Raw genomic sequence first — 6,011 nt, forward strand, 5'->3', positions numbered from 1 at the left:
ACAAGGGACTGACAGAAAGATCCTTAAAAGCCTTACCCATCGGTGTGCACAGGCACAGTGACAGCAGTAAGGTCTCCAGTCCTTAATTATGGCACTTGCTCCAGTGAATCAGACTGGAGTTTCACCCACAAAACCAAACCAAAATGTTGCATCCTCGTTGATTTTACAGTATGCATTTTAATGAGTAATGGTGCTTAATTAATGGTACTGTTACTCTTTTGTTCTGGGCCAAAGTAAATGGAAGTGACCAGTAGAGCTTTTATTATTTTTTGTTACATGCAGATAACAAAATCATCAGGACTGGCCATCTCCTTTTTAGCTAAAACAAGTTGATGGTGTTAATTTCTCTCAGTGGGAATTTTGCCAGAAGTGTTTAAACATTTATACTATCCTTTCTGTATCTCTTCAGTTTCTTCCATCTTGCTTGACTTCAAACAACTGAAATACACAACATAAGACTGTCTCGTTTATAAGTGCAACTTGTCCAGCAACGTACACTAACCAGACATTTGCACAGTGCTACTACAGCACTGAGACAGCAACCGGGAAGTTACAGCTCATTGCAAATGAAGAAATCTTTTTCAGTGTTGATAAGCCCATCTCACTTATGGCCAATTTAATATTACCTTTTTCTTTCCGCATACACCTAATTATTGAAGCATTCTTTGGCATGCACTGTCATACTAATTTTAATGACTGCTAAGTCATTAAATTAACAGAATTCAGGTAATATTTTCATTTGCAAGGTATTTAAAATATGAAGGGATACATTTGATACCTCACTTCTTGGCTACTATATCAGAATTCAAGGAAAGCAAAGTAAATTATGGAAAGAGCCCAGTCAGGTTCCCTCTTCTGCATTTGCTCTTTTAAAACTGGAATTTACATTACTGAATCCTTCTGCAGTGCCTTTGAAGGATCCTGCTGTGGACTGAAGTGGTCAACAATTGTGTGCCCTGTGCTACAGCTGCCTAATCCAGGCAATTCTGCTGGATTAACATCCAGAATCTGGGAATCCTAAATGGGATACTGTAGATTGGAAAGATGCCTGTCAGCTATCAGAAGATTCTGCTCTTCCCATATCTTCACATCTGCAGATTCTCCATAGGCGGATGGAGAAGTTTTCTTGGACTGTATGTTGTAAACAAACATGTGTCATCACCCTCCCCTTTTTAAACAAAAGATAATTTTAGCTTGTTGCCTCTAAGGAAACTGAAGGCAGAGAACCAGAGTGTTCTTTTATGTATATTATTTTAAAATAACGCACTTTTACCTGAAGATTTCTGTTAAACACTGTGTTAAGTGATTGTAAAGAGATTTTAATATACTGTAACTTCCTTTGCATATCTGTTTAACTTTGGTGAATATCACAAAACACTCAAAATTATTTATGGTTTATCTACTTTAACAAAATAATGTACAATAGCTAAATACACCTAACTGGTAGTGAGACTTTGACAAGCAACAACATTTTCTTCTTATAAATTCTTGTTTTCCAGGCTTGTGTTTAAAGAAAGAATATTTATTATCATGTTCCAAAGTACATGCCATTGTATAATATATTTATCATATACTACTTTTTAGAAAATGCAGATTTTTACCTCTCTCTGGATTTAGAGGAAAATATGTTTGAACTTTTATGGTTGTTTCTTTTCAGCACAAGATGTTTAATACCCCAAACTGACCAAATTCAAAACAATGCATTGATAAATGTAATTAACATTTCAAAATTTTGAATTCAAATACATTTTTCCATACAGTCAGAAACGTCTTTTTACTTATCTGTTACAGAGATTATAAAGAACTTTTACACTATAACTATTGACATTTTTGTTTACATAGAAACACTGTTGTGAAGTTTTACGTTTGCTGAATTCATCTTTTGATATGTAAGTAAATTAGTTGTGCTAGTCTTTTTTTTTATTTCCATGGGAGTTACTAATGTGTTTAGTTACTTAAAACAATCCATATTGTTACAGGGGCACAAATTAAACAATCAGATCCCTTTGATCTCCCACAAGAAATGTGTCTGTGGCGAACAAATTGCTCTGCACACGTTTTTGTCTCACTAGAGCAATCCCTAAACAAGAGTAGTCTCATGACAACTGATGCCCCCCTATTAATTAGAAAATGAAATAGAAGAAAGAAGAGTCATTAACTGTCATATAAACAAGCAGACAGAACCTGCATTCTGTCACCAGAAACGATGAAGTCTTTCACAATACACTACAGAAAATGCCTGTAAAGTAGCTATTACCAAAGCAAAAAAGTGCCCTCTTGAGGTCATTTCCAGCTTTCAGGAAAAATAACTATAGCCGTACAAAAAAAGTCAAATTTCCTGGTGCCATATCCTCACAGAGGCCATGCACCTCCCACTGCTTGTCTTTTACAAAAGTAAACTTTTGAACTGATGCAGCACCCCCAACCACCTCCAAGCTCAGCCTCTTCACTCATTAGTACCAACTTGAACACTGCACATGCATAAGACAAGACTGATCCCGAGTAAAATGTTAGCAGTGACAACTTACATGTAGTTTTATATGCAGTTTGCTTTGGAATTCTTTGGAGTTATTGGGAAATACTTATATCAACCTGCTGCGCAATTCAACTAATGCAACTATTTTTTAAATCTTAGCTTCATTCTCCCTGTTATTTTAACACAGTAGCAGATTCACATCACTAAGAATTTTTTCTTTCTGGTGTTTTTGTGGCATTTTAGAAACAATACTTAAGGTTCCTGTAGTTTGCCCTTACCTGTCTGGCTTTTTTTTTTTTTTTGGAAGTGGTTTGTTGGGTTTTTTTAATCTTTAGCAGCACTGAAAATTCTTACCATCACCTAAGTATCACACACTGGCTAATTAATTAGATCCAACATACAAACCTTGGGGAATCAAGGGACAACAGCAGCCATGTCACATTAACACAGGTCTAACACTAGCCTGAAGTCTGGTGGCAATTTAAAATCAGCAGATTTTTACTATTTCTACTAATACAGTAATTTTTCTAGCTGTGGGAACAGTTTATTAATATGAATATCTTCCTCATTAGTCTCACCAAAAGCTGCTTTTGCTGCTGTTTATTACAGTGAAAGAGAAAAGTTTTTGGCTTTTTATTTCAAACCCCATATTTTAGGCATATAGACATCTGGAATTGTGTAAGGCTAATTACCCTGTTCTAGTATTTTCATTAATGTTCATATATCACTTAATTTCAAGTTTAGGTATTGGTAAGTAGCCAAGTAAACTTTTGTTAGTGAAACATGGCACACTTTGGGGTGAATTTGGAAAAGAATTGCGATACCCTTCCTTTTGTTGGGTCCAAGTTTCCTGATAGTGAAAATACACCACCACCTGATGCATTTAATGGGGAGGGTGGTTAACTTTCTTGAAAGCTCAGTTAAGGAGCTTCCATGTGCTGAATTATTATGCTCATAGGAAATTTATTCTCCTTAGCCACGGATTTTATTTCTGCAGGAATATTTGTCCACACCGTCCTGTGACAAGACTGACAAAATAACTTTGTCCTTTTTTGTGCTTCTGGCTGGGCATGGACATCAATTAGGAAAATACATTCATTTTTACATTACAAACTATTTACAGGAAGCAGCTTCCAGGATAAAATCTGAAAGAAAGGAATGTAAATAATCAACACCTTCCAGAAACATGCTGTCTCTGAGCAGTAGCAGGCCTTGCACTGAACAGTTTACAGGTGGAAATCTCATGCTCCATTGCCTAATGGCAAAAATACAGAAGCATATTCTTCTGTACTATTTAAAAAACTGCTACTTTTCTACCAAGTTCTTAACTTCTCCCTGTGCAGCACGTGGTGCTTGCAGGGAGTTATGGTATGGGACGAAAGATGGGCAGTCACAGCTCCTGCCTGTATCAGCACTGCTCTGGCTGTAGGAACTGGGGCACACCAGGAGCTACTTCCTCTACTGCCTGAAGGGTTTCTTGTTTCTGTCTTACTGATCCCAAACTATAGCAGAAGACTAAAAAGTACTATCTCAGTTTTATTTTTTTAAACCTAGTCACATTATTTTTCTTGCTACAAATATTAGGTGAATACTAGGTGAAGTGTCTCACCTTTTAGAAAGCTCTCTGCTTCTAGAAATCACATGCTTTGGAGATTTAAAGACTTCAAGATGGAAATATCTAAATATTTCAGGAACACTTTTTCTCTTACATTCATAGTTTATTTTCAAAAAAGAAGACCTTGCTGGTAGCTTTACATTTCAGTGAAAGGCTGAGTCTGCAGCTTCTGAAACTGAACTGTCTGCTCTGCTCTGCTCTGGCTCTTTGAATGCTTCAATTAGCATTTGGTTTTTAATCACTGTCAGTTATTATTCCACTATAAAACTCAGTTTACTTTTAGGGTAGCCCACTAAATGTACCAATGGTGGCATTTTTTTCCTGTCTGTGATAGATGTTTTGCAACTTAAATAGTAATAGACTTTTGGCAGAGTTAGCAAATTAAACACAAAAATAAATAGCAGTAAATAAGATTTTTGCTCCAATAGATGTATAGGCTCTTTCAGAATGACTTAGTTGAACAGTTGTCTTTCTCTGCCTCTTAAAGCATGTCAGAGTATTCTGACAATGCAACATCACTATGTGCCAGTCTCTATATGTTTGGAAACTATGAAAAATGAAAAATTTCAAAAATTTCCACCTGGACTATTTTCTCTCTGCTGACTTGAAGAATAAACCTGTATTTGTATATGTTGTAAAAAAAATAAATGGTTTAAGATGTTCACTCTTTGCTTTTGCCGTCCCAAACTGACCAAAGTACTGGCAAATGGCCCCCTTGGAATTTTTCAGAATTTAAATCACATCCATATTTGTGAACATACTAAAAAAAACTATTCAAAAGCTATGGGAATCACAACCTAAACAAAGAGAAACACATGTATAAATATCAGTATGATGTATGCTGTTTTGTAATCTACATAGTAAACCAGGAATTTTCTAATCCATTAATACATAGATGTCTATTCTAAAAATGTCTGTGAATTTATGTTTAACTATTTGAAAGTTGGTGAATTAGTGTGATTAATACTAAAAACATGTATTAAAAGAAAAAAGGAAATTTACTTTTAAAACGATCTAAGAACTATAAATCGGGATAAAGAACTAAATACCCTAGAGAAAAAGCAATTTTCTGACTTGAATGAAAGCTTTGAAAAACTTACATATATATCATTATCACATCATAGACTAAACACTACAAAAATACATTAGCTGAGCTGTCAGCCAGGGACAGCCCACCACACTCCCCTGTAGAATGGAATTCACATAAAGACAATATCATCTTTTAATTAATTAATATATTTCACTTACTGTTTGCAAAGCCAACATGCAGCTGAAAATGGATTCTAAAACAACCAGGCAATAACTTATATTTGGGGAACCAGGAGAAAATTACTACCAAGATAAAAAGAGAAATATTTACATTCTTACCTTGTATTTGTCCATCATTCTTGACAGCAATGGTTTATTGAAGACACTGCAGAAGAGCATTCAGTCATGATGACAGTTTAGAACTGAAATCCAATATTCTCAATTTGCCAATACCAAGATTCACCAGAGGGAAAACCTCCACCAAATGCAAAATCATTTCAAGATGAGATAAATGATTAGAGGACATCAGAAGAAAAACAGAAAAAAAGCAACAGAAAAATCCAAATCTTTAAGTAATTTAGACAAAGAAGTCAATATTGTTAACATTTTCAAAATATTTATTAATTTATCAACAGAACCAGTGAGTTCTTGGAAATACATATGTCTATATTCTGTTATAAAAATATATAAACAAAAATACAATCATGCATGGTTGCAAACAATTTTTAAATAGCCTTGTTTTGTATCTTTTTAAATTACGGATGTGACTGTTCACTGTGGTTCCCCAGCCCTGCAAACACAGGCTCTGTAGCCAAGCAGACAGGTTTGTAACTCTCTGTGAAAAACTGCTCTTACATTTTTGTGTGTTTCTATATTCAAACAAAAGCCTAC

At 35.0% G+C, this 6,011-nt stretch overlaps 1 protein-coding gene across 1 annotated transcript in view; it reads left to right on the forward strand.

The window, feature by feature from the left end:
• The window catches only part of PLCE1 (phospholipase C epsilon 1), a 151,142-nt gene extending 146,387 nt beyond the window's left edge, over positions 1-4,755 (forward strand). Inside the window, exon 33 of the mRNA XM_027672461.1 lies at positions 907-4,755. The gene's annotated coding sequence lies outside the window, so the exon portion shown is untranslated. The remainder of the gene's footprint in view (positions 1-906) is intronic.
• Positions 4,756-6,011: the final 1,256 nt, after the last annotated feature.

The sequence above is a fragment of the Neopelma chrysocephalum genome, unplaced genomic scaffold, assembly GCF_003984885.1.
Source record: "Neopelma chrysocephalum unplaced genomic scaffold, ASM398488v2 Primary Assembly neopelma1_97390, whole genome shotgun sequence".
Taxonomy (NCBI): Eukaryota; Metazoa; Chordata; class Aves; order Passeriformes; family Pipridae; genus Neopelma; species Neopelma chrysocephalum.